This window comes from Schistocerca americana, unplaced genomic scaffold, assembly GCF_021461395.2.
Source record: "Schistocerca americana isolate TAMUIC-IGC-003095 unplaced genomic scaffold, iqSchAmer2.1 HiC_scaffold_420, whole genome shotgun sequence".
Lineage (NCBI taxonomy): Eukaryota > Metazoa > Arthropoda > Insecta > Orthoptera > Acrididae > Schistocerca > Schistocerca americana.
Window position 1 is genome coordinate 92,643 of NW_025726149.1, and position 20,849 is coordinate 113,491.

The 20,849-nt window shown below is 54.6% G+C and overlaps 46 non-coding genes across 46 annotated transcripts; 9 read left to right on the forward strand and 37 right to left on the reverse strand.

Moving 5' to 3' along the window:
* Window positions 1–1,259: 1,259 nt before the first annotated feature.
* On the reverse strand, window positions 1,260–1,331 carry Trnae-uuc. The gene has a single exon. It is a non-coding gene; the product is annotated as a tRNA-Glu (tRNA).
* Window positions 1,332–1,636: 305 nt separating this feature from the next.
* Window positions 1,637–1,709, reverse strand: Trnam-cau. Its single transcript has one exon. It is a non-coding gene; the product is annotated as a tRNA-Met (tRNA).
* A 363-nt stretch (window positions 1,710–2,072) lies between these two features.
* Trnag-gcc lies at window positions 2,073–2,143 on the reverse strand. Its single transcript has one exon. It is a non-coding gene; the product is annotated as a tRNA-Gly (tRNA).
* A 324-nt stretch (window positions 2,144–2,467) lies between these two features.
* Trnag-ucc lies at window positions 2,468–2,539 on the forward strand. The gene has a single exon. It is a non-coding gene; the product is annotated as a tRNA-Gly (tRNA).
* A 593-nt stretch (window positions 2,540–3,132) lies between these two features.
* Trnai-aau lies at window positions 3,133–3,206 on the reverse strand. The gene has a single exon. It is a non-coding gene; the product is annotated as a tRNA-Ile (tRNA).
* Window positions 3,207–3,404: 198 nt separating this feature from the next.
* Window positions 3,405–3,476, reverse strand: Trnae-uuc. Its single transcript has one exon. It is a non-coding gene; the product is annotated as a tRNA-Glu (tRNA).
* A 305-nt stretch (window positions 3,477–3,781) lies between these two features.
* On the reverse strand, window positions 3,782–3,854 carry Trnam-cau. The gene has a single exon. It is a non-coding gene; the product is annotated as a tRNA-Met (tRNA).
* A 363-nt stretch (window positions 3,855–4,217) lies between these two features.
* Trnag-gcc lies at window positions 4,218–4,288 on the reverse strand. Its single transcript has one exon. It is a non-coding gene; the product is annotated as a tRNA-Gly (tRNA).
* Window positions 4,289–4,612: 324 nt separating this feature from the next.
* On the forward strand, window positions 4,613–4,684 carry Trnar-ucg. The gene has a single exon. It is a non-coding gene; the product is annotated as a tRNA-Arg (tRNA).
* Window positions 4,685–5,277: 593 nt separating this feature from the next.
* On the reverse strand, window positions 5,278–5,351 carry Trnai-aau. The gene has a single exon. It is a non-coding gene; the product is annotated as a tRNA-Ile (tRNA).
* Window positions 5,352–5,549: 198 nt separating this feature from the next.
* Window positions 5,550–5,621, reverse strand: Trnae-uuc. Its single transcript has one exon. It is a non-coding gene; the product is annotated as a tRNA-Glu (tRNA).
* Window positions 5,622–5,926: 305 nt separating this feature from the next.
* On the reverse strand, window positions 5,927–5,999 carry Trnam-cau. The gene has a single exon. It is a non-coding gene; the product is annotated as a tRNA-Met (tRNA).
* Window positions 6,000–6,362: 363 nt separating this feature from the next.
* Window positions 6,363–6,433, reverse strand: Trnag-gcc. Its single transcript has one exon. It is a non-coding gene; the product is annotated as a tRNA-Gly (tRNA).
* A 325-nt stretch (window positions 6,434–6,758) lies between these two features.
* Trnag-ucc lies at window positions 6,759–6,830 on the forward strand. The gene has a single exon. It is a non-coding gene; the product is annotated as a tRNA-Gly (tRNA).
* Window positions 6,831–7,423: 593 nt separating this feature from the next.
* On the reverse strand, window positions 7,424–7,497 carry Trnai-aau. The gene has a single exon. It is a non-coding gene; the product is annotated as a tRNA-Ile (tRNA).
* Window positions 7,498–7,695: 198 nt separating this feature from the next.
* Window positions 7,696–7,767, reverse strand: Trnae-uuc. Its single transcript has one exon. It is a non-coding gene; the product is annotated as a tRNA-Glu (tRNA).
* A 305-nt stretch (window positions 7,768–8,072) lies between these two features.
* Window positions 8,073–8,145, reverse strand: Trnam-cau. The gene has a single exon. It is a non-coding gene; the product is annotated as a tRNA-Met (tRNA).
* Window positions 8,146–8,508: 363 nt separating this feature from the next.
* Window positions 8,509–8,579, reverse strand: Trnag-gcc. Its single transcript has one exon. It is a non-coding gene; the product is annotated as a tRNA-Gly (tRNA).
* Window positions 8,580–8,904: 325 nt separating this feature from the next.
* Window positions 8,905–8,976, forward strand: Trnag-ucc. Its single transcript has one exon. It is a non-coding gene; the product is annotated as a tRNA-Gly (tRNA).
* A 593-nt stretch (window positions 8,977–9,569) lies between these two features.
* Window positions 9,570–9,643, reverse strand: Trnai-aau. The gene has a single exon. It is a non-coding gene; the product is annotated as a tRNA-Ile (tRNA).
* A 198-nt stretch (window positions 9,644–9,841) lies between these two features.
* Trnae-uuc lies at window positions 9,842–9,913 on the reverse strand. The gene has a single exon. It is a non-coding gene; the product is annotated as a tRNA-Glu (tRNA).
* Window positions 9,914–10,218: 305 nt separating this feature from the next.
* On the reverse strand, window positions 10,219–10,291 carry Trnam-cau. Its single transcript has one exon. It is a non-coding gene; the product is annotated as a tRNA-Met (tRNA).
* A 363-nt stretch (window positions 10,292–10,654) lies between these two features.
* Trnag-gcc lies at window positions 10,655–10,725 on the reverse strand. The gene has a single exon. It is a non-coding gene; the product is annotated as a tRNA-Gly (tRNA).
* A 325-nt stretch (window positions 10,726–11,050) lies between these two features.
* On the forward strand, window positions 11,051–11,122 carry Trnag-ucc. The gene has a single exon. It is a non-coding gene; the product is annotated as a tRNA-Gly (tRNA).
* Window positions 11,123–11,715: 593 nt separating this feature from the next.
* On the reverse strand, window positions 11,716–11,789 carry Trnai-aau. The gene has a single exon. It is a non-coding gene; the product is annotated as a tRNA-Ile (tRNA).
* A 198-nt stretch (window positions 11,790–11,987) lies between these two features.
* On the reverse strand, window positions 11,988–12,059 carry Trnae-uuc. The gene has a single exon. It is a non-coding gene; the product is annotated as a tRNA-Glu (tRNA).
* Window positions 12,060–12,364: 305 nt separating this feature from the next.
* Window positions 12,365–12,437, reverse strand: Trnam-cau. The gene has a single exon. It is a non-coding gene; the product is annotated as a tRNA-Met (tRNA).
* Window positions 12,438–12,800: 363 nt separating this feature from the next.
* Trnag-gcc lies at window positions 12,801–12,871 on the reverse strand. Its single transcript has one exon. It is a non-coding gene; the product is annotated as a tRNA-Gly (tRNA).
* A 325-nt stretch (window positions 12,872–13,196) lies between these two features.
* Trnag-ucc lies at window positions 13,197–13,268 on the forward strand. The gene has a single exon. It is a non-coding gene; the product is annotated as a tRNA-Gly (tRNA).
* A 593-nt stretch (window positions 13,269–13,861) lies between these two features.
* Window positions 13,862–13,935, reverse strand: Trnai-aau. Its single transcript has one exon. It is a non-coding gene; the product is annotated as a tRNA-Ile (tRNA).
* Window positions 13,936–14,133: 198 nt separating this feature from the next.
* On the reverse strand, window positions 14,134–14,205 carry Trnae-uuc. Its single transcript has one exon. It is a non-coding gene; the product is annotated as a tRNA-Glu (tRNA).
* Window positions 14,206–14,510: 305 nt separating this feature from the next.
* Trnam-cau lies at window positions 14,511–14,583 on the reverse strand. Its single transcript has one exon. It is a non-coding gene; the product is annotated as a tRNA-Met (tRNA).
* A 363-nt stretch (window positions 14,584–14,946) lies between these two features.
* On the reverse strand, window positions 14,947–15,017 carry Trnag-gcc. The gene has a single exon. It is a non-coding gene; the product is annotated as a tRNA-Gly (tRNA).
* A 325-nt stretch (window positions 15,018–15,342) lies between these two features.
* On the forward strand, window positions 15,343–15,414 carry Trnag-ucc. Its single transcript has one exon. It is a non-coding gene; the product is annotated as a tRNA-Gly (tRNA).
* A 593-nt stretch (window positions 15,415–16,007) lies between these two features.
* On the reverse strand, window positions 16,008–16,081 carry Trnai-aau. Its single transcript has one exon. It is a non-coding gene; the product is annotated as a tRNA-Ile (tRNA).
* Window positions 16,082–16,279: 198 nt separating this feature from the next.
* On the reverse strand, window positions 16,280–16,351 carry Trnae-uuc. Its single transcript has one exon. It is a non-coding gene; the product is annotated as a tRNA-Glu (tRNA).
* A 305-nt stretch (window positions 16,352–16,656) lies between these two features.
* Window positions 16,657–16,729, reverse strand: Trnam-cau. Its single transcript has one exon. It is a non-coding gene; the product is annotated as a tRNA-Met (tRNA).
* A 363-nt stretch (window positions 16,730–17,092) lies between these two features.
* Trnag-gcc lies at window positions 17,093–17,163 on the reverse strand. The gene has a single exon. It is a non-coding gene; the product is annotated as a tRNA-Gly (tRNA).
* Window positions 17,164–17,488: 325 nt separating this feature from the next.
* Trnag-ucc lies at window positions 17,489–17,560 on the forward strand. Its single transcript has one exon. It is a non-coding gene; the product is annotated as a tRNA-Gly (tRNA).
* A 593-nt stretch (window positions 17,561–18,153) lies between these two features.
* Window positions 18,154–18,227, reverse strand: Trnai-aau. Its single transcript has one exon. It is a non-coding gene; the product is annotated as a tRNA-Ile (tRNA).
* A 198-nt stretch (window positions 18,228–18,425) lies between these two features.
* On the reverse strand, window positions 18,426–18,497 carry Trnae-uuc. Its single transcript has one exon. It is a non-coding gene; the product is annotated as a tRNA-Glu (tRNA).
* Window positions 18,498–18,802: 305 nt separating this feature from the next.
* Window positions 18,803–18,875, reverse strand: Trnam-cau. Its single transcript has one exon. It is a non-coding gene; the product is annotated as a tRNA-Met (tRNA).
* A 363-nt stretch (window positions 18,876–19,238) lies between these two features.
* Window positions 19,239–19,309, reverse strand: Trnag-gcc. Its single transcript has one exon. It is a non-coding gene; the product is annotated as a tRNA-Gly (tRNA).
* A 325-nt stretch (window positions 19,310–19,634) lies between these two features.
* On the forward strand, window positions 19,635–19,706 carry Trnag-ucc. Its single transcript has one exon. It is a non-coding gene; the product is annotated as a tRNA-Gly (tRNA).
* A 593-nt stretch (window positions 19,707–20,299) lies between these two features.
* Window positions 20,300–20,373, reverse strand: Trnai-aau. The gene has a single exon. It is a non-coding gene; the product is annotated as a tRNA-Ile (tRNA).
* A 198-nt stretch (window positions 20,374–20,571) lies between these two features.
* Window positions 20,572–20,643, reverse strand: Trnae-uuc. The gene has a single exon. It is a non-coding gene; the product is annotated as a tRNA-Glu (tRNA).
* Between the last annotated feature and the right edge of the window lie 206 nt (window positions 20,644–20,849).

Here is a 20,849-nt window from a genome sequence, read left to right on the forward strand (position 1 = left end):
AACTCCTGGAGCACCGTCGCATCAGTTTGACGCTGGGGAGTATCAGTCGAAACCTCTGGGTTAACTGGCACTTCGTTATGTAGCCGGGGTAAAGCAGGTTCGCCCTGGTCAGAGACCGTGGAATCGTGAAGGGGAACTGCTTGAGAGACATGGTCGGTACCCGTCGCTTGGATGACACTTGTCGCAACGGGAGGGGACGGTGGAACGATGACAGCCGCAGCCGCATACGAGAGCGGTATATTTACAACGCCAGGTGAGCGCGTGACGCTATCTCCGGGTGGTAACTGCGCGATCCGACGTCGCGAACACTCGGCGCGAATGTGCTCCGTCGAGTTACATATAGAACAAGTTCGCGGCTGTCCATCATAAATAACTAAAGCACGATACCCGGATACACTGATGAAGGACGGGATGTGCTTCAGCAAATCAATTCGAACCTGCCTCACGCCGTTCAATACAGGCAACGGATAATCATTTCCCCACTTTTCTTCGTGAATAGAAAGGACACGTCCATAAGCACGTAAAACCTCGCTCACATGATCACAGGGGATTTCGAAAGGAAGTTCAAATATCCGCACCGTACGCAAACCAAGTCCACCAAAAGAGACGTGAACTTCGGTAACACTCCCATCAGAACGTGTAAATCTCATAACACCACCACTTTCTTCAACGATACGACTACAGAGATCAGAATCCTGCAATTTAACAAATCCGACTGTTGCAAGGTGCGACAAATGTATTCCAGTAATAGCATCGGAAGGAATCTTGACTTGTTCAATCACAAAATATTGAAATTCCAGGGCAGACGGTTTAACACATCCACGTTCAAAAGTAAACTTAAGAGTATCTCTTCTAGAAATCAAAGCCATCTTCAAACTGGCACCATTACACAAACATCAACAGGAGCACCCAGACAGCACAAACGAATGTATTGATAACGGAACGAAAAATCAACTAATAACAAGATAATCAACACAATATGGCGTCACAAGCAGCAGCAAACTTGCCTTGCCCTGAGCAGCGACGGAGCACAGCGTAAACACGTCCGCTCTCCACGACGGCTCAAGCCGGAATTGCCAACTGAGCTAACGGGCCTCGGCAGATGCAGTTGCTCAGCCCTAAGCTGGAAACAGGTGGCATGAGGCCGTACACCATTTCTATGGTCGTCGTGCGTCTGCTTCCCTGCTCTATATTCTGCTGACGGGAAACGGCCGCTCGGACAGCTCAAACTAGTCACGTCGCGTGTGGAAAAAATTCCGTTCCGGTACCGGGAATCGTACCCGGGCCTCCTGGGTGAAAGCCAGGTATCCTAGCCACTAGACCACACCGGATGTGGCCGTTTCGATCGACCGTTCGTACGGTCGCTTGTCGCATTTCGTGTCGAGTGCCGCGTCGGCGCCCTTCTCTCTTTGCGAGCACCTTTGCACATACTGACTGGCAAGGCGCGCACCTCAAACGCCGCAGAGCAATGCTTTTGGCTTCATGCTCTGCTGGGAGAAGAGGAAAAGGGAAGCTGTAAGTAGCAATAACAGGAAGTAAACATTTTCCCGCTGAAGCGTTGAAACGTTGTGGATAACAAACAAGAAATACGTTGGTGCCCTAGCAACAGCACCACCATCGGTCACAGAAAATCAAATGCCCCGGGTGAGGATCGAACTCACGACCTTAAGATTATGAGACTTACGCGCTGCCTACTGCGCTACCGAGGCACGGGTGCACCACTGGTCCTGGAGACTGGGTAAATACCGTACCCAACATTACTTCCTGGATAACGTGTTCTGTTGCTACACGTGCACTGCCGGCCCAGTTGATTGCGGTGTTGCTGCAGCTGTTGCAACGATAGGCAGCACTCCTTGTCGTTAAAGTTCAGTGCCTCGGAGGCACCTGGACACAGCAACTTGTGAGGCCAAGCCGACGCTAGTCTGCAGAACATCATGCGAGCGTCCTAGTGGGGACCGGCGAGTGCTGCGTTCTCGGTTCTTCTCAAGGGAATCCAGCTATATATTCTTGCGGATCGTGCATCTCAAGCGCGCAAGCCACACGGCAGCATTATCGCGGGAAAAGCAAAAAGATGCATCGGCCGGGAATCGAACCCGGGCCACCCGCGTGGCAGGCGAGCATTCTACCACTGAACCACCGATGCTTGGGCCAGCGGTAACTTTACGCTGCTTCCCGAGCAGATGTCTCAAGGGAAAGTGGGACTGCCGTCAAGCGCCGTAGCATTCTGTGGAGAAGATGCTGCAGACGCTGAATCCTGCACTGCACTGCTAAAAATGCCGCCAGAACGCGGTCCTCACCGGCGCCGACTCTTGCCAAAGGATGCGAAATGTGCGCGGATACGCTGTCCGAATGCGTCTGGATGTGCTCCCCTAGCCTACCTATAAATGCGCCTGCCAGGTACGATCACCTTCGGCCGCTGCCGACAGGCGGGAAGCCGACACAGCGCGGAGGCGGGGCGCTCGCTTGTGCGGTGGTGGTGTAATGGTCAGCATAGTTGCCTTCCAAGCAGTTGATCCGGGTTCGATTCCCGGCCACCGCAGCAGGCTTTTAATTTCGCCTATGAGTACTTTTGCCACGCGCTCTTAAATTATTGTTTTTCCGGCCTCCTACTCGCTGCATACCAGCCCTTAGTGTGTCTCGACTTGTCTCGACTTTGCTCAGCTGACGCGAGAGCTGACGCTCTCAAATCGGCCTATATCAAAACGACAAGCACGAGAAACGACTGAGAGAGGTAAGGAGAGGCGAGGCGATGGACACACAGCACGCCCCCTTCATTTCACGGTGGCGTCTCCCTGACCGAATCGGGCTGTAGCTCCGAAAACTAAGGAGAAGCAAAAATAGGAAGTAAAACTGCCAATAGTACCCTGTGTTCCCATGCGCTCACCCGCCCAAGTACTGACAGGGGCCAAAGTTGTTGCGCATCGGCAATCGGACATTTTCTTTCATTTTCTCTTTATCAGTTGAGAACCAGTGTATTCAAGATAGTACGGCCATTGCCGAGTGAATGCTGTAGCGCTTCCCGACGAGTCGGGTTCGGATCCTCTGTCAACTTCCACGCAGGGTGATGATCTTTTGGTCATCACACTCGCCAGCTGAAATCGGCGCTGCCTTTTCGTAGTAGTAAAAGAGCAGTGGCCCGTGGGGGGATCGAACCCACGACCTTCGCGTTATTAGCACGACGCTCTAACCAACTGAGCTAACGGGCCTCGGCAGATGCAGTTGCTCAGCCCTAAGCTGGAAACAGGTGGCATGAGGCCGTACACCATTTCTATGGTCGTCGTGCGTCTGCTTCCCTGGTCTATATTCTGCTGACGGTCACGAAACAGTAGCTATATTGCGAGCAGGACGGGAAACGGCCGCTCGGACAACTCAAACTTGTCACGACGCGCGTGGAAAAAATTCCGTTCCGGTACCGGGAATCGTACCCGGGCCTCCTGGGTGAAAGCCAGGTATCCTAGCCACTAGACCACACCGGATGTGGCCGTTTCCTTCGACCGTTCGTACGGTCGCTTGTCGCATTTCGTGTCGAGTGCCGCGTCGGCGACCTTCTCTCTTTGCGAGCACCTTTGCACATACTGACTGGCAAGGCGCGCACCTCAAACGCCGCAGAGCAATGCTTTTGGCTTCATGCTCTGCTGGGAGAAGAGGAAAAGGGAAGCTGTAAGTAGCAATAACAGGAAGTAAACATTTTCCCGCTGAAGCGTTGAAACGTTGTGGATAACAAACAAGAAATACGTTGGTGCCCTAGCAACAGCACCACCATCGGTCACAGAAAATCAAATGCCCCGGGTGAGGATCGAACTCACGACCTTAAGATTATGAGACTTACGCGCTGCCTACTGCGCTACCGAGGCACGGGTGCACCACTGGTCCTGGAAACTGGGTAAATACCGTACCCAACATTACTTCCTGGATAACGTGTTCTGTTGCTACACGTGCACTGCCGGCCCAGTTGATTGCGGTGTTGCTGCAGCTGTTGCAACGATAGGCAGCACTCCTTGTCGTTAAAGTTCAGTGCCTCGGAGGCACCTGGACACAGCAACTTGTGAGGCCAAGCCGACGCTAGTCTGCAGAACATCATGCGAGCGTCCTAGTGGGGACCGGCGAGTGCTGCGTTCTCGGTTCTTCTCAAGGGAATCCAGCTATATATTCTTGCGGATCGTGCATCTCAAGCGCGCAAGCCACACGGCAGCATTATCGCGGGAAAAGCAAAAAGATGCATCGGCCGGGAATCGAACCCGGGCCACCCGCGTGGCAGGCGAGCATTCTACCACTGAACCACCGATGCTTGGGCCAGCGGTAACTTTACGCTGCTTCCCGAGCAGATGTCTCAAGGGAAAGTGGGACTGCCGTCAAGCGCCGTAGCATTCTGTGGAGAAGATGCTGCAGACGCTGAATCCTGCACTGCACTGCTAAAAATGCCGCCAGAACGCGGTCCTCACCGGCGCCGACTCTTGCCAAAGGATGCGAAATGTGCGCGGATACGCTGTCCGAATGCGTCTGGATATGCTCCCCTAGCCTACCTATAAATGCGCCTGCCAGGTATGATCACCTTCGGCCGCTGCCGACAGGCGGGAAGCCGACACAGCGCGGAGGCGGGGCGCTCGCTTGTGCGGTGGTGGTGTAATGGTCAGCATAGTTGCCTTCGAAGCAGTTGATCCGGGTTCGATTCCCGGCCACCGCAGCAGGCTTTTAATTTCACGTATGAGTACTTTTGCCACGCGCTCTTAAATTATTGTTTTTCCGGCCTCCTACTCGCTGCATACCAGCCCTTAGTGTGTCTCGACTTGTCTCGACTTTGCTCAGCTGACGCGAGAGCTGACGCTCTCAAATCGGCCTATATCAAAACGACAAGCACGAGAAACGACTGAGAGAGGTAAGGAGAGGCGAGGCGATGGACACACAGCACGCCCCCTTCATTTCACGGTGGCGTCTCCCTGACCGAATCGGGCTGTAGCTCCGAAAACTAAGGAGAAGCAAAAATAGGAAGTAAAACTGCCAATAGTACCCTGTGTTCCCATGCGCTCACCCGCCCAAGTACTGACAGGGGCCAAAGTTGTTGCGCATCGGCAATCGGACATTTTCTTTCATTTTCTCTTTATCAGTTGAGAACCAGTGTATTCAAGATAGTACGGCCATTGCCGAGTGAATGCTGTAGCGCTTCCCGACGAGTCGGGTTCGGATCCTCTGTCAACTTCCACGCAGGGTGATGATCTTTTGGTCATCACACTCGCCAGCTGAAATCGGCGCTGCCTTTTCGTAGTAGTAAAAGAGCAGTGGCCCGTGGGGGGATCGAACCCACGACCTTCGCGTTATTAGCACGACGCTCTAACCAACTGAGCTAACGGGCCTCGGCAGATGCAGTTGCTCAGCCCTAAGCTGGAAACAGGTGGCATGAGGCCGTACACCATTTCTATGGTCGTCGTGCGTCTGCTTCCCTGGTCTATATTCTGCTGACGGTCACGAAACAGTAGCTATATTGCGAGCAGGACGGGAAACGGCCGCTCGGACAACTCAAACTTGTCACGACGCGCGTGGAAAAAATTCCGTTCCGGTACCGGGAATCGTACCCGGGCCTCCTGGGTGAAAGCCAGGTATCCTAGCCACTAGACCACACCGGATGTGGCCGTTTCCTTCGACCGTTCGTACGGTCGCTTGTCGCATTTCGTGTCGAGTGCCGCGTCGGCGACCTTCTCTCTTTGCGAGCACCTTTGCACATACTGACTGGCAAGGCGCGCACCTCAAACGCCGCAGAGCAATGCTTTTGGCTTCATGCTCTGCTGGGAGAAGAGGAAAAGGGAAGCTGTAAGTAGCAATAACAGGAAGTAAACATTTTCCCGCTGAAGCGTTGAAACGTTGTGGATAACAAACAAAAAATACGTTGGTGCCCTAGCAACAGCACCACCATCGGTCACAGAAAATCAAATGCCCCGGGTGAGGATCGAACTCACGACCTTAAGATTATGAGACTTACGCGCTGCCTACTGCGCTACCGAGGCACGGGTGCACAACTGGTCCTGGAAACTGGGTAAATACCGTACCCAACATTACTTCCTGGATAACGTGTTCTGTTGCTACACGTGCACTGCCGGCCCAGTTGATTGCGGTGTTGCTGCAGCTGTTGCAACGATAGGCAGCACTCCTTGTCGTTAAAGTTCAGTGCCTCGGAGGCACCTGGACACAGCAACTTGTGAGGCCAAGCCGACGCTAGTCTGCAGAACATCATGCGAGCGTCCTAGTGGGGACCGGCGAGTGCTGCGTTCTCGGTTCTTCTCAAGGGAATCCAGCTATATATTCTTGCGGATCGTGCATCTCAAGCGCGCAAGCCACACGGCAGCATTATCGCGGGAAAAGCAATAAGATGCATCGGCCGGGAATCGAACCCGGGCCGCCCGCGTGGCAGGCGAGCATTCTACCACTGAACCACCGATGCTTGGGCCAGCGGTAACTTTACGCTGCTTCCCGAGCAGATGTCTCAAGGGAAAGTGGGACTGCCGTCAAGCGCCGTAGCATTCTGTGGAGAAGATGCTGCAGACGCTGAATCCTGCACTGCACTGCTTAAAAATGCCGCCAGAACGCGGTCCTCGCCGGCGCCGACTCTTGCCAAAGGATGCGAAATGTGCGCGGATACGCTGTCCGAATGCGTCTGGATGTGCTCCCCTAGCCTACCTCGAAATGCGCCTGCCAGGTACGATCACCTTCGGCCGCTGCCGACAGGCGGGAAGCCGACACAGCGCGGAGGCGGGGCGCTCGCTTGTGCGGTGGTGGTGTAATGGTCAGCATAGTTGCCTTCCAAGCAGTTGATCCGGGTTCGATTCCCGGCCACCGCAGCAGGCTTTTAATTTCGCGTATGAGTACTTTTGCCACGCGCTCTTAAATTATTGTTTTTCCGGCCTCCTACTCGCTGCATACCAGCCCTTAGTGTGTCTCGACTTGTCTCGACTTTGCTCAGCTGACGCGAGAGCTGACGCTCTCAAATCGGCCTATATCAAAACGACAAGCACGAGAAACGACTGAGAGAGGTAAGGAGAGGCGAGGCGATGGACACACAGCACGCCCCCTTCATTTCACGGTGGCGTCTCCCTGACCGAATCGGGCTGTAGCTCCGAAAACTAAGGAGAAGCAAAAATAGGAAGTAAAACTGCCAATAGTACCCTGTGTTCCCATGCGCTCACCCGCCCAAGTACTGACAGGGGCCAAAGTTGTTGCGCATCGGCAATCGGACATTTTCTTTCATTTTCTCTTTATCAGTTGAGAACCAGTGTATTCAAGATAGTACGGCCATTGCCGAGTGAATGCTGTAGCGCTTCCCGACGAGTCGGGTTCGGATCCTCTGTCAACTTCCACGCAGGGTGATGATCTTTTGGTCATCACACTCGCCAGCTGAAATCGGCGCTGCCTTTTCGTAGTAGTAAAAGAGCAGTGGCCCGTGGGGGGATCGAACCCACGACCTTCGCGTTATTAGCACGACGCTCTAACCAACTGAGCTAACGGGCCTCGGCAGATGCAGTTGCTCAGCCCTAAGCTGGAAACAGGTGGCATGAGGCCGTACACCATTTCTATGGTCGTCGTGCGTCTGCTTCCCTGGTCTATATTCTGCTGACGGTCACGAAACAGTAGCTATATTGCGAGCAGGACGGGAAACGGCCGCTCGGACAACTCAAACTTGTCACGACGCGCGTGGAAAAAATTCCGTTCCGGTACCGGGAATCGTACCCGGGCCTCCTGGGTGAAAGCCAGGTATCCTAGCCACTAGACCACACCGGATGTGGCCGTTTCCTTCGACCGTTCGTACGGTCGCTTGTCGCATTTCGTGTCGAGTGCCGCGTCGGCGACCTTCTCTCTTTGCGAGCACCTTTGCACATACTGACTGGCAAGGCGCGCACCTCAAACGCCGCAGAGCAATGCTTTTGGCTTCATGCTCTGCTGGGAGAAGAGGAAAAGGGAAGCTGTAAGTAGCAATAACAGGAAGTAAACATTTTCCCGCTGAAGCGTTGAAACGTTGTGGATAACAAACAAAAAATACGTTGGTGCCCTAGCAACAGCACCACCATCGGTCACAGAAAATCAAATGCCCCGGGTGAGGATCGAACTCACGACCTTAAGATTATGAGACTTACGCGCTGCCTACTGCGCTACCGAGGCACGGGTGCACAACTGGTCCTGGAAACTGGGTAAATACCGTACCCAACATTACTTCCTGGATAACGTGTTCTGTTGCTACACGTGCACTGCCGGCCCAGTTGATTGCGGTGTTGCTGCAGCTGTTGCAACGATAGGCAGCACTCCTTGTCGTTAAAGTTCAGTGCCTCGGAGGCACCTGGACACAGCAACTTGTGAGGCCAAGCCGACGCTAGTCTGCAGAACATCATGCGAGCGTCCTAGTGGGGACCGGCGAGTGCTGCGTTCTCGGTTCTTCTCAAGGGAATCCAGCTATATATTCTTGCGGATCGTGCATCTCAAGCGCGCAAGCCACACGGCAGCATTATCGCGGGAAAAGCAATAAGATGCATCGGCCGGGAATCGAACCCGGGCCGCCCGCGTGGCAGGCGAGCATTCTACCACTGAACCACCGATGCTTGGGCCAGCGGTAACTTTACGCTGCTTCCCGAGCAGATGTCTCAAGGGAAAGTGGGACTGCCGTCAAGCGCCGTAGCATTCTGTGGAGAAGATGCTGCAGACGCTGAATCCTGCACTGCACTGCTTAAAAATGCCGCCAGAACGCGGTCCTCGCCGGCGCCGACTCTTGCCAAAGGATGCGAAATGTGCGCGGATACGCTGTCCGAATGCGTCTGGATGTGCTCCCCTAGCCTACCTCGAAATGCGCCTGCCAGGTACGATCACCTTCGGCCGCTGCCGACAGGCGGGAAGCCGACACAGCGCGGAGGCGGGGCGCTCGCTTGTGCGGTGGTGGTGTAATGGTCAGCATAGTTGCATTCCAAGCAGTTGATCCGGGTTCGATTCCCGGCCACCGCAGCAGGCTTTTAATTTCGCGTATGAGTACTTTTGCCACGCGCTCTTAAATTATTGTTTTTCCGGCCTCCTACTCGCTGCATACCAGCCCTTAGTGTGTCTCGACTTGTCTCGACTTTGCTCAGCTGACGCGAGAGCTGACGCTCTCAAATCGGCCTATATCAAAACGACAAGCACGAGAAACGACTGAGAGAGGTAAGGAGAGGCGAGGCGATGGACACACAGCACGCCCCCTTCATTTCACGGTGGCGTCTCCCTGACCGAATCGGGCTGTAGCTCCGAAAACTAAGGAGAAGCAAAAATAGGAAGTAAAACTGCCAATAGTACCCTGTGTTCCCATGCGCTCACCCGCCCAAGTACTGACAGGGGCCAAAGTTGTTGCGCATCGGCAATCGGACATTTTCTTTCATTTTCTCTTTATCAGTTGAGAACCAGTGTATTCAAGATAGTACGGCCATTGCCGAGTGAATGCTGTAGCGCTTCCCGACGAGTCGGGTTCGGATCCTCTGTCAACTTCCACGCAGGGTGATGATCTTTTGGTCATCACACTCGCCAGCTGAAATCGGCGCTGCCTTTTCGTAGTAGTAAAAGAGCAGTGGCCCGTGGGGGGATCGAACCCACGACCTTCGCGTTATTAGCACGACGCTCTAACCAACTGAGCTAACGGGCCTCGGCAGATGCAGTTGCTCAGCCCTAAGCTGGAAACAGGTGGCATGAGGCCGTACACCATTTCTATGGTCGTCGTGCGTCTGCTTCCCTGGTCTATATTCTGCTGACGGTCACGAAACAGTAGCTATATTGCGAGCAGGACGGGAAACGGCCGCTCGGACAACTCAAACTTGTCACGACGCGCGTGGAAAAAATTCCGTTCCGGTACCGGGAATCGTACCCGGGCCTCCTGGGTGAAAGCCAGGTATCCTAGCCACTAGACCACACCGGATGTGGCCGTTTCCTTCGACCGTTCGTACGGTCGCTTGTCGCATTTCGTGTCGAGTGCCGCGTCGGCGACCTTCTCTCTTTGCGAGCACCTTTGCACATACTGACTGGCAAGGCGCGCACCTCAAACGCCGCAGAGCAATGCTTTTGGCTTCATGCTCTGCTGGGAGAAGAGGAAAAGGGAAGCTGTAAGTAGCAATAACAGGAAGTAAACATTTTCCCGCTGAAGCGTTGAAACGTTGTGGATAACAAACAAAAAATACGTTGGTGCCCTAGCAACAGCACCACCATCGGTCACAGAAAATCAAATGCCCCGGGTGAGGATCGAACTCACGACCTTAAGATTATGAGACTTACGCGCTGCCTACTGCGCTACCGAGGCACGGGTGCACAACTGGTCCTGGAAACTGGGTAAATACCGTACCCAACATTACTTCCTGGATAACGTGTTCTGTTGCTACACGTGCACTGCCGGCCCAGTTGATTGCGGTGTTGCTGCAGCAGTTGCAACGATAGGCAGCACTCCTTGTCGTTAAAGTTCAGTGCCTCGGAGGCACCTGGACACAGCAACTTGTGAGGCCAAGCCGACGCTAGTCTGCAGAACATCATGCGAGCGTCCTAGTGGGGACCGGCGAGTGCTGCGTTCTCGGTTCTTCTCAAGGGAATCCAGCTATATATTCTTGCGGATCGTGCATCTCAAGCGCGCAAGCCACACGGCAGCATTATCGCGGGAAAAGCAATAAGATGCATCGGCCGGGAATCGAACCCGGGCCGCCCGCGTGGCAGGCGAGCATTCTACCACTGAACCACCGATGCTTGGGCCAGCGGTAACTTTACGCTGCTTCCCGAGCAGATGTCTCAAGGGAAAGTGGGACTGCCGTCAAGCGCCGTAGCATTCTGTGGAGAAGATGCTGCAGACGCTGAATCCTGCACTGCACTGCTTAAAAATGCCGCCAGAACGCGGTCCTCGCCGGCGCCGACTCTTGCCAAAGGATGCGAAATGTGCGCGGATACGCTGTCCGAATGCGTCTGGATGTGCTCCCCTAGCCTACCTCGAAATGCGCCTGCCAGGTACGATCACCTTCGGCCGCTGCCGACAGGCGGGAAGCCGACACAGCGCGGAGGCGGGGCGCTCGCTTGTGCGGTGGTGGTGTAATGGTCAGCATAGTTGCATTCCAAGCAGTTGATCCGGGTTCGATTCCCGGCCACCGCAGCAGGCTTTTAATTTCGCCTATGAGTACTTTTGCCACGCGCTCTTAAATTATTGTTTTTCCGGCCTCCTACTCGCTGCATACCAGCCCTTAGTGTGTCTCGACTTGTCTCGACTTTGCTCAGCTGACGCGAGAGCTGACGCTCTCAAATCGGCCTATATCAAAACGACAAGCACGAGAAACGACTGAGAGAGGTAAGGAGAGGCGAGGCGATGGACACACAGCACGCCCCCTTCATTTCACGGTGGCGTCTCCCTGACCGAATCGGGCTGTAGCTCCGAAAACTAAGGAGAAGCAAAAATAGGAAGTAAAACTGCCAATAGTACCCTGTGTTCCCATGCGCTCACCCGCCCAAGTACTGACAGGGGCCAAAGTTGTTGCGCATCGGCAATCGGACATTTTCTTTCATTTTCTCTTTATCAGTTGAGAACCAGTGTATTCAAGATAGTACGGCCATTGCCGAGTGAATGCTGTAGCGCTTCCCGACGAGTCGGGTTCGGATCCTCTGTCAACTTCCACGCAGGGTGATGATCTTTTGGTCATCACACTCGCCAGCTGAAATCGGCGCTGCCTTTTCGTAGTAGTAAAAGAGCAGTGGCCCGTGGGGGGATCGAACCCACGACCTTCGCGTTATTAGCACGACGCTCTAACCAACTGAGCTAACGGGCCTCGGCAGATGCAGTTGCTCAGCCCTAAGCTGGAAACAGGTGGCATGAGGCCGTACACCATTTCTATGGTCGTCGTGCGTCTGCTTCCCTGGTCTATATTCTGCTGACGGTCACGAAACAGTAGCTATATTGCGAGCAGGACGGGAAACGGCCGCTCGGACAACTCAAACTTGTCACGACGCGCGTGGAAAAAATTCCGTTCCGGTACCGGGAATCGTACCCGGGCCTCCTGGGTGAAAGCCAGGTATCCTAGCCACTAGACCACACCGGATGTGGCCGTTTCCTTCGACCGTTCGTACGGTCGCTTGTCGCATTTCGTGTCGAGTGCCGCGTCGGCGACCTTCTCTCTTTGCGAGCACCTTTGCACATACTGACTGGCAAGGCGCGCACCTCAAACGCCGCAGAGCAATGCTTTTGGCTTCATGCTCTGCTGGGAGAAGAGGAAAAGGGAAGCTGTAAGTAGCAATAACAGGAAGTAAACATTTTCCCGCTGAAGCGTTGAAACGTTGTGGATAACAAACAAAAAATACGTTGGTGCCCTAGCAACAGCACCACCATCGGTCACAGAAAATCAAATGCCCCGGGTGAGGATCGAACTCACGACCTTAAGATTATGAGACTTACGCGCTGCCTACTGCGCTACCGAGGCACGGGTGCACAACTGGTCCTGGAAACTGGGTAAATACCGTACCCAACATTACTTCCTGGATAACGTGTTCTGTTGCTACACGTGCACTGCCGGCCCAGTTGATTGCGGTGTTGCTGCAGCAGTTGCAACGATAGGCAGCACTCCTTGTCGTTAAAGTTCAGTGCCTCGGAGGCACCTGGACACAGCAACTTGTGAGGCCAAGCCGACGCTAGTCTGCAGAACATCATGCGAGCGTCCTAGTGGGGACCGGCGAGTGCTGCGTTCTCGGTTCTTCTCAAGGGAATCCAGCTATATATTCTTGCGGATCGTGCATCTCAAGCGCGCAAGCCACACGGCAGCATTATCGCGGGAAAAGCAATAAGATGCATCGGCCGGGAATCGAACCCGGGCCGCCCGCGTGGCAGGCGAGCATTCTACCACTGAACCACCGATGCTTGGGCCAGCGGTAACTTTACGCTGCTTCCCGAGCAGATGTCTCAAGGGAAAGTGGGACTGCCGTCAAGCGCCGTAGCATTCTGTGGAGAAGATGCTGCAGACGCTGAATCCTGCACTGCACTGCTTAAAAATGCCGCCAGAACGCGGTCCTCGCCGGCGCCGACTCTTGCCAAAGGATGCGAAATGTGCGCGGATACGCTGTCCGAATGCGTCTGGATGTGCTCCCCTAGCCTACCTCGAAATGCGCCTGCCAGGTACGATCACCTTCGGCCGCTGCCGACAGGCGGGAAGCCGACACAGCGCGGAGGCGGGGCGCTCGCTTGTGCGGTGGTGGTGTAATGGTCAGCATAGTTGCATTCCAAGCAGTTGATCCGGGTTCGATTCCCGGCCACCGCAGCAGGCTTTTAATTTCGCGTATGAGTACTTTTGCCACGCGCTCTTAAATTATTGTTTTTCCGGCCTCCTACTCGCTGCATACCAGCCCTTAGTGTGTCTCGACTTGTCTCGACTTTGCTCAGCTGACGCGAGAGCTGACGCTCTCAAATCGGCCTATATCAAAACGACAAGCACGAGAAACGACTGAGAGAGGTAAGGAGAGGCGAGGCGATGGACACACAGCACGCCCCCTTCATTTCACGGTGGCGTCTCCCTGACCGAATCGGGCTGTAGCTCCGAAAACTAAGGAGAAGCAAAAATAGGAAGTAAAACTGCCAATAGTACCCTGTGTTCCCATGCGCTCACCCGCCCAAGTACTGACAGGGGCCAAAGTTGTTGCGCATCGGCAATCGGACATTTTCTTTCATTTTCTCTTTATCAGTTGAGAACCAGTGTATTCAAGATAGTACGGCCATTGCCGAGTGAATGCTGTAGCGCTTCCCGACGAGTCGGGTTCGGATCCTCTGTCAACTTCCACGCAGGGTGATGATCTTTTGGTCATCACACTCGCCAGCTGAAATCGGCGCTGCCTTTTCGTAGTAGTAAAAGAGCAGTGGCCCGTGGGGGGATCGAACCCACGACCTTCGCGTTATTAGCACGACGCTCTAACCAACTGAGCTAACGGGCCTCGGCAGATGCAGTTGCTCAGCCCTAAGCTGGAAACAGGTGGCATGAGGCCGTACACCATTTCTATGGTCGTCGTGCGTCTGCTTCCCTGGTCTATATTCTGCTGACGGTCACGAAACAGTAGCTATATTGCGAGCAGGACGGGAAACGGCCGCTCGGACAACTCAAACTTGTCACGACGCGCGTGGAAAAAATTCCGTTCCGGTACCGGGAATCGTACCCGGGCCTCCTGGGTGAAAGCCAGGTATCCTAGCCACTAGACCACACCGGATGTGGCCGTTTCCTTCGACCGTTCGTACGGTCGCTTGTCGCATTTCGTGTCGAGTGCCGCGTCGGCGACCTTCTCTCTTTGCGAGCACCTTTGCACATACTGACTGGCAAGGCGCGCACCTCAAACGCCGCAGAGCAATGCTTTTGGCTTCATGCTCTGCTGGGAGAAGAGGAAAAGGGAAGCTGTAAGTAGCAATAACAGGAAGTAAACATTTTCCCGCTGAAGCGTTGAAACGTTGTGGATAACAAACAAAAAATACGTTGGTGCCCTAGCAACAGCACCACCATCGGTCACAGAAAATCAAATGCCCCGGGTGAGGATCGAACTCACGACCTTAAGATTATGAGACTTACGCGCTGCCTACTGCGCTACCGAGGCACGGGTGCACAACTGGTCCTGGAAACTGGGTAAATACCGTACCCAACATTACTTCCTGGATAACGTGTTCTGTTGCTACACGTGCACTGCCGGCCCAGTTGATTGCGGTGTTGCTGCAGCTGTTGCAACGATAGGCAGCACTCCTTGTCGTTAAAGTTCAGTGCCTCGGAGGCACCTGGACACAGCAACTTGTGAGGCCAAGCCGACGCTAGTCTGCAGAACATCATGCGAGCGTCCTAGTGGGGACCGGCGAGTGCTGCGTTCTCGGTTCTTCTCAAGGGAATCCAGCTATATATTCTTGCGGATCGTGCATCTCAAGCGCGCAAGCCACACGGCAGCATTATCGCGGGAAAAGCAATAAGATGCATCGGCCGGGAATCGAACCCGGGCCGCCCGCGTGGCAGGCGAGCATTCTACCACTGAACCACCGATGCTTGGGCCAGCGGTAACTTTACGCTGCTTCCCGAGCAGATGTCTCAAGGGAAAGTGGGACTGCCGTCAAGCGCCGTAGCATTCTGTGGAGAAGATGCTGCAGACGCTGAATCCTGCACTGCACTGCTTAAAAATGCCGCCAGAACGCGGTCCTCGCCGGCGCCGACTCTTGCCAAAGGATGCGAAATGTGCGCGGATACGCTGTCCGAATGCGTCTGGATGTGCTCCCCTAGCCTACCTCGAAATGCGCCTGCCAGGTACGATCACCTTCGGCCGCTGCCGACAGGCGGGAAGCCGACACAGCGCGGAGGCGGGGCGCTCGCTTGTGCGGTGGTGGTGTAATGGTCAGCATAGTTGCCTTCCAAGCAGTTGATCCGGGTTCGATTCCCGGCCACCGCAGCAGGCTTTTAATTTCGCCTATGAGTACTTTTGCCACGCGCTCTTAAATTATTGTTTTTCCGGCCTCCTACTCGCTGCATACCAGCCCTTAGTGTGTCTCGACTTGTCTCGACTTTGCTCAGCTGACGCGAGAGCTGACGCTCTCAAATCGGCCTATATCAAAACGACAAGCACGAGAAACGACTGAGAGAGGTAAGGAGAGGCGAGGCGATGGACACACAGCACGCCCCCTTCATTTCACGGTGGCGTCTCCCTGACCGAATCGGGCTGTAGCTCCGAAAACTAAGGAGAAGCAAAAATAGGAAGTAAAACTGCCAATAGTACCCTGTGTTCCCATGCGCTCACCCGCCCAAGTACTGACAGGGGCCAAAGTTGTTGCGCATCGGCAATCGGACATTTTCTTTCATTTTCTCTTTATCAGTTGAGAACCAGTGTATTCAAGATAGTACGGCCATTGCCGAGTGAATGCTGTAGCGCTTCCCGACGAGTCGGGTTCGGATCCTCTGTCAACTTCCACGCAGGGTGATGATCTTTTGGTCATCACACTCGCCAGCTGAAATCGGCGCTGCCTTTTCGTAGTAGTAAAAGAGCAGTGGCCCGTGGGGGGATCGAACCCACGACCTTCGCGTTATTAGCACGACGCTCTAACCAACTGAGCTAACGGGCCTCGGCAGATGCAGTTGCTCAGCCCTAAGCTGGAAACAGGTGGCATGAGGCCGTACACCATTTCTATGGTCGTCGTGCGTCTGCTTCCCTGGTCTATATTCTGCTGACGGTCACGAAACAGTAGCTATATTGCGAGCAGGACGGGAAACGGCCGCTCGGACAACTCAAACTTGTCACGACGCGCGTGGAAAAAATTCCGTTCCGGTACCGGGAATCGTACCCGGGCCTCCTGGGTGAAAGCCAGGTATCCTAGCCACTAGACCACACCGGATGTGGCCGTTTCCTTCGACCGTTCGTACGGTCGCTTGTCGCATTTCGTGTCGAGTGCCGCGTCGGCGACCTTCTCTCTTTGCGAGCACCTTTGCACATACTGACTGGCAAGGCGCGCACCTCAAACGCCGCAGAGCAATGCTTTTGGCTTCATGCTCTGCTGGGAGAAGAGGAAAAGGGAAGCTGTAAGTAGCAATAACAGGAAGTAAACATTTTCCCGCTGAAGCGTTGAAACGTTGTGGATAACAAACAAAAAATACGTTGGTGCCCTAGCAACAGCACCACCATCGGTCACAGAAAATCAAACGCCCCGGGTGAGGATCGAACTCACGACCTTAAGATTATGAGACTTACGCGCTGCCTACTGCGCTACCGAGGCACGGGTGCACAACTGGTCCTGGAAACTGGGTAAATACCGTACCCAACATTACTTCCTGGATAACGTGTTCTGTTGCTACACGTGCACTGCCGGCCCAGTTGATTGCGGTGTTGCTGCAGCTGTTGCAACGATAGGCAGCACTCCTTGTCGTTAAAGTTCAGTGCCTCGGAGGCACCTGGACACAGCAACTTGTGAGGCCAAGCCGACGCTAGTCTGCAGAACATCATGCGAGCGTCCTAGTGGGGACCGGCGAGTGCTGCGTTCTCGGTTCTTCTCAAGGGAATCCAGCTATATATTCTTGCGGATCGTGCATCTCAAGCGCGCAAGCCACACGGCAGCATTATCGCGGGAAAAGCAATAAGATGCATCGGCCGGGAATCGAACCCGGGCCGCCCGCGTGGCAGGCGAGCATTCTACCACTGAACCACCGATGCTTGGGCCAGCGGTAACTTTACGCTGCTTCCCGAGCAGATGTCTCAAGGGAAAGTGGGACTGCCGTCAAGCGCCGTAGCATTCTGTGGAGAAGATGCTGCAGACGCTGAATCCTGCACTGCACTGCTTAAAAATGCCGCCAGAACGCGGTCCTCGCCGGCGCCGACTCTTGCCAAAGGATGCGAAATGTGCGCGGATACGCTGTCCGAATGCGTCTGGATGTGCTCCCCTAGCCTACCTCGAAATGCGCCTGCCAGGTACGATCACCTTCGGCCGCTGCCGACAGGCGGGAAGCCGACACAGCGCGGAGGCGGGGCGCTCGCTTGTGCGGTGGTGGTGTAATGGTCAGCATAGTTGCCTTCCAAGCAGTTGATCCGGGTTCGATTCCCGGCCACCGCAGCAGGCTTTTAATTTCGCCTATGAGTACTTTTGCCACGCGCTCTTAAATTATTGTTTTTCCGGCCTCCTACTCGCTGCATACCAGCCCTTAGTGTGTCTCGACTTGTCTCGACTTTGCTCAGCTGACGCGAGAGCTGACGCTCTCAAATCGGCCTATATCAAAACGACAAGCACGAGAAACGACTGAGAGAGGTAAGGAGAGGCGAGGCGATGGACACACAGCACGCCCCCTTCATTTCACGGTGGCGTCTCCCTGACCGAATCGGGCTGTAGCTCCGAAAACTAAGGAGAAGCAAAAATAGGAAGTAAAACTGCCAATAGTACCCTGTGTTCCCATGCGCTCACCCGCCCAAGTACTGACAGGGGCCAAAGTTGTTGCGCATCGGCAATCGGACATTTTCTTTCATTTTCTCTTTATCAGTTGAGAACCAGTGTATTCAAGATAGTACGGCCATTGCCGAGTGAATGCTGTAGCGCTTCCCGACGAGTCGGGTTCGGATCCTCTGTCAACTTCCACGCAGGGTGATGATCTTTTGGTCATCACACTCGCCAGCTGAAATCGGCGCTGCCTTTTCGTAGTAGTAAAAGAGCAGTGGCCCGTGGGGGGATCGAACCCACGACCTTCGCGTTATTAGCACGACGCTCTAACCAACTGAGCTAACGGGCCTCGGCAGATGCAGTTGCTCAGCCCTAAGCTGGAAACAGGTGGCATGAGGCCGTACACCATTTCTATGGTCGTCGTGCGTCTGCTTCCCTGGTCTATATTCTGCTGACGGTCACGAAACAGTAGCTATATTGCGAGCAGGACGGGAAACGGCCGCTCGGACAACTCAAACTTGTCACGACGCGCGTGGAAAAAATTCCGTTCCGGTACCGGGAATCGTACCCGGGCCTCCTGGGTGAAAGCCAGGTATCCTAGCCACTAGACCACACCGGATGTGGCCGTTTCCTTCGACCGTTCGTACGGTCGCTTGTCGCATTTCGTGTCGAGTGCCGCGTCGGCGACCTTCTCTCTTTGCGAGCACCTTTGCACATACTGACTGGCAAGGCGCGCACCTCAAACGCCGCAGAGCAATGCTTTTGGCTTCATGCTCTGCTGGGAGAAGAGGAAAAGGGAAGCTGTAAGTAGCAATAACAGGAAGTAAACATTTTCCCGCTGAAGCGTTGAAACGTTGTGGATAACAAACAAAAAATACGTTGGTGCCCTAGCAACAGCACCACCATCGGTCACAGAAAATCAAATGCCCCGGGTGAGGATCGAACTCACGACCTCAAGATTATGAGACTTACGCGCTGCCTACTGCGCTACCGAGGCACGGGTGCACAACTGGTCCTGGAAACTGGGTAAATACCGTACCCAACATTACTTCCTGGATAACGTGTTCTGTTGCTACACGTGCACTGCCGGCCCAGTTGATTGCGGTGTTGCTGCAGCTGTTGCAACGATAGGCAGCACTCCTTGTCGTTAAAGTTCAGTGCCTCGGAGGCACCTGGACACAGCAACTTGTGAGGCCAAGCCGACGCTAGTCTGCAGAACATCATGCGAGCGTCCTAGTGGGGACCGGCGAGTGCTGCGTTCTCGGTTCTTCTCAAGGGAATCCAGCTATATATTCTTGCGGATCGTGCATCTCAAGCGCGCAAGCCACACGGCAGCATTATCGCGGGAAAAGCAATAAGATGCATCGGCCGGGAATCGAACCCGGGCCGCCCGCGTGGCAGGCGAGCATTCTACCACTGAACCACCGATGCTTGGGCCAGCGGTAACTTTACGCTGCTTCCCGAGCAGATGTCTCAAGGGAAAGTGGGACTGCCGTCAAGCGCCGTAGCATTCTGTGGAGAAGATGCTGCAGACGCTGAATCCTGCACTGCACTGCTTAAAAATGCCGCCAGAACGCGGTCCTCGCCGGCGCCGACTCTTGCCAAAGGATGCGAAATGTGCGCGGATACGCTGTCCGAATGCGTCTGGATGTGCTCCCCTAGCCTACCTCGAAATGCGCCTGCCAGGTACGATCACCTTCGGCCGCTGCCGACAGGCGGGAAGCCGACACAGCGCGGAGGCGGGGCGCTCGCTTGTGCGGTGGTGGTGTAATGGTCAGCATAGTTGCCTTCCAAGCAGTTGATCCGGGTTCGATTCCCGGCCACCGCAGCAGGCTTTTAATTTCGCCTATGAGTACTTTTGCCACGCGCTCTTAAATTATTGTTTTTCCGGCCTCCTACTCGCTGCATACCAGCCCTTAGTGTGTCTCGACTTGTCTCGACTTTGCTCAGCTGACGCGAGAGCTGACGCTCTCAAATCGGCCTATATCAAAACGACAAGCACGAGAAACGACTGAGAGAGGTACGGAGAGGCGAGGCGATGGACACACAGCACGCCCCCTTCATTTCACGGTGGCGTCTCCCTGACCGAATCGGGCTGTAGCTCCGAAAACTAAGGAGAAGCAAAAATAGGAAGTAAAACTGCCAATAGTACCCTGTGTTCCCATGCGCTCACCCGCCCAAGTACTGACAGGGGCCAAAGTTGTTGCGCATCGGCAATCGGACATTTTCTTTCATTTTCTCTTTATCAGTTGAGAACCAGTGTATTCAAGATAGTACGGCCATTGCCGAGTGAATGCTGTAGCGCTTCCCGACGAGTCGGGTTCGGATCCTCTGTCAACTTCCACGCAGGGTGATGATCTTTTGGTCATCACACTCGCCAGCTGAAATCGGCGCTGCCTTTTCGTAGTAGTAAAAGAGCAGTGGCCCGTGGGGGGATCGAACCCACGACCTTCGCGTTATTAGCACGACGCTCTAACCAACTGAGCTAACGGGCCTCGGCAGATGCAGTTGCTCAGCCCTAAGCTGGAAACAGGTGGCATGAGGCCGTACACCATTTCTATGGTCGTCGTGCGTCTGCTTCCCTGGTCTATATTCTGCTGACGGTCACGAAACAGTAGCTATATTGCGAGCAGGACGGGAAACGGCCGCTCGGACAACTCAAACTTGTCACGACGCGCGTGGAAAAAATTCCGTTCCGGTACCGGGAATCGTACCCGGGCCTCCTGGGTGAAAGCCAGGTATCCTAGCCACTAGACCACACCGGATGTGGCCGTTTCCTTCGACCGTTCGTACGGTCGCTTGTCGCATTTCGTGTCGAGTGCCGCGTCGGCGACCTTCTCTCTTTGCGAGCACCTTTGCACATACTGACTGGCAAGGCGCGCACCTCAAACGCCGCAGAGCAATGCTTTTGGCTTCATGCTCTGCTGGGAGAAGAGGAAAAGGGAAGCTGTAAGTAGCAATAACAGGAAGT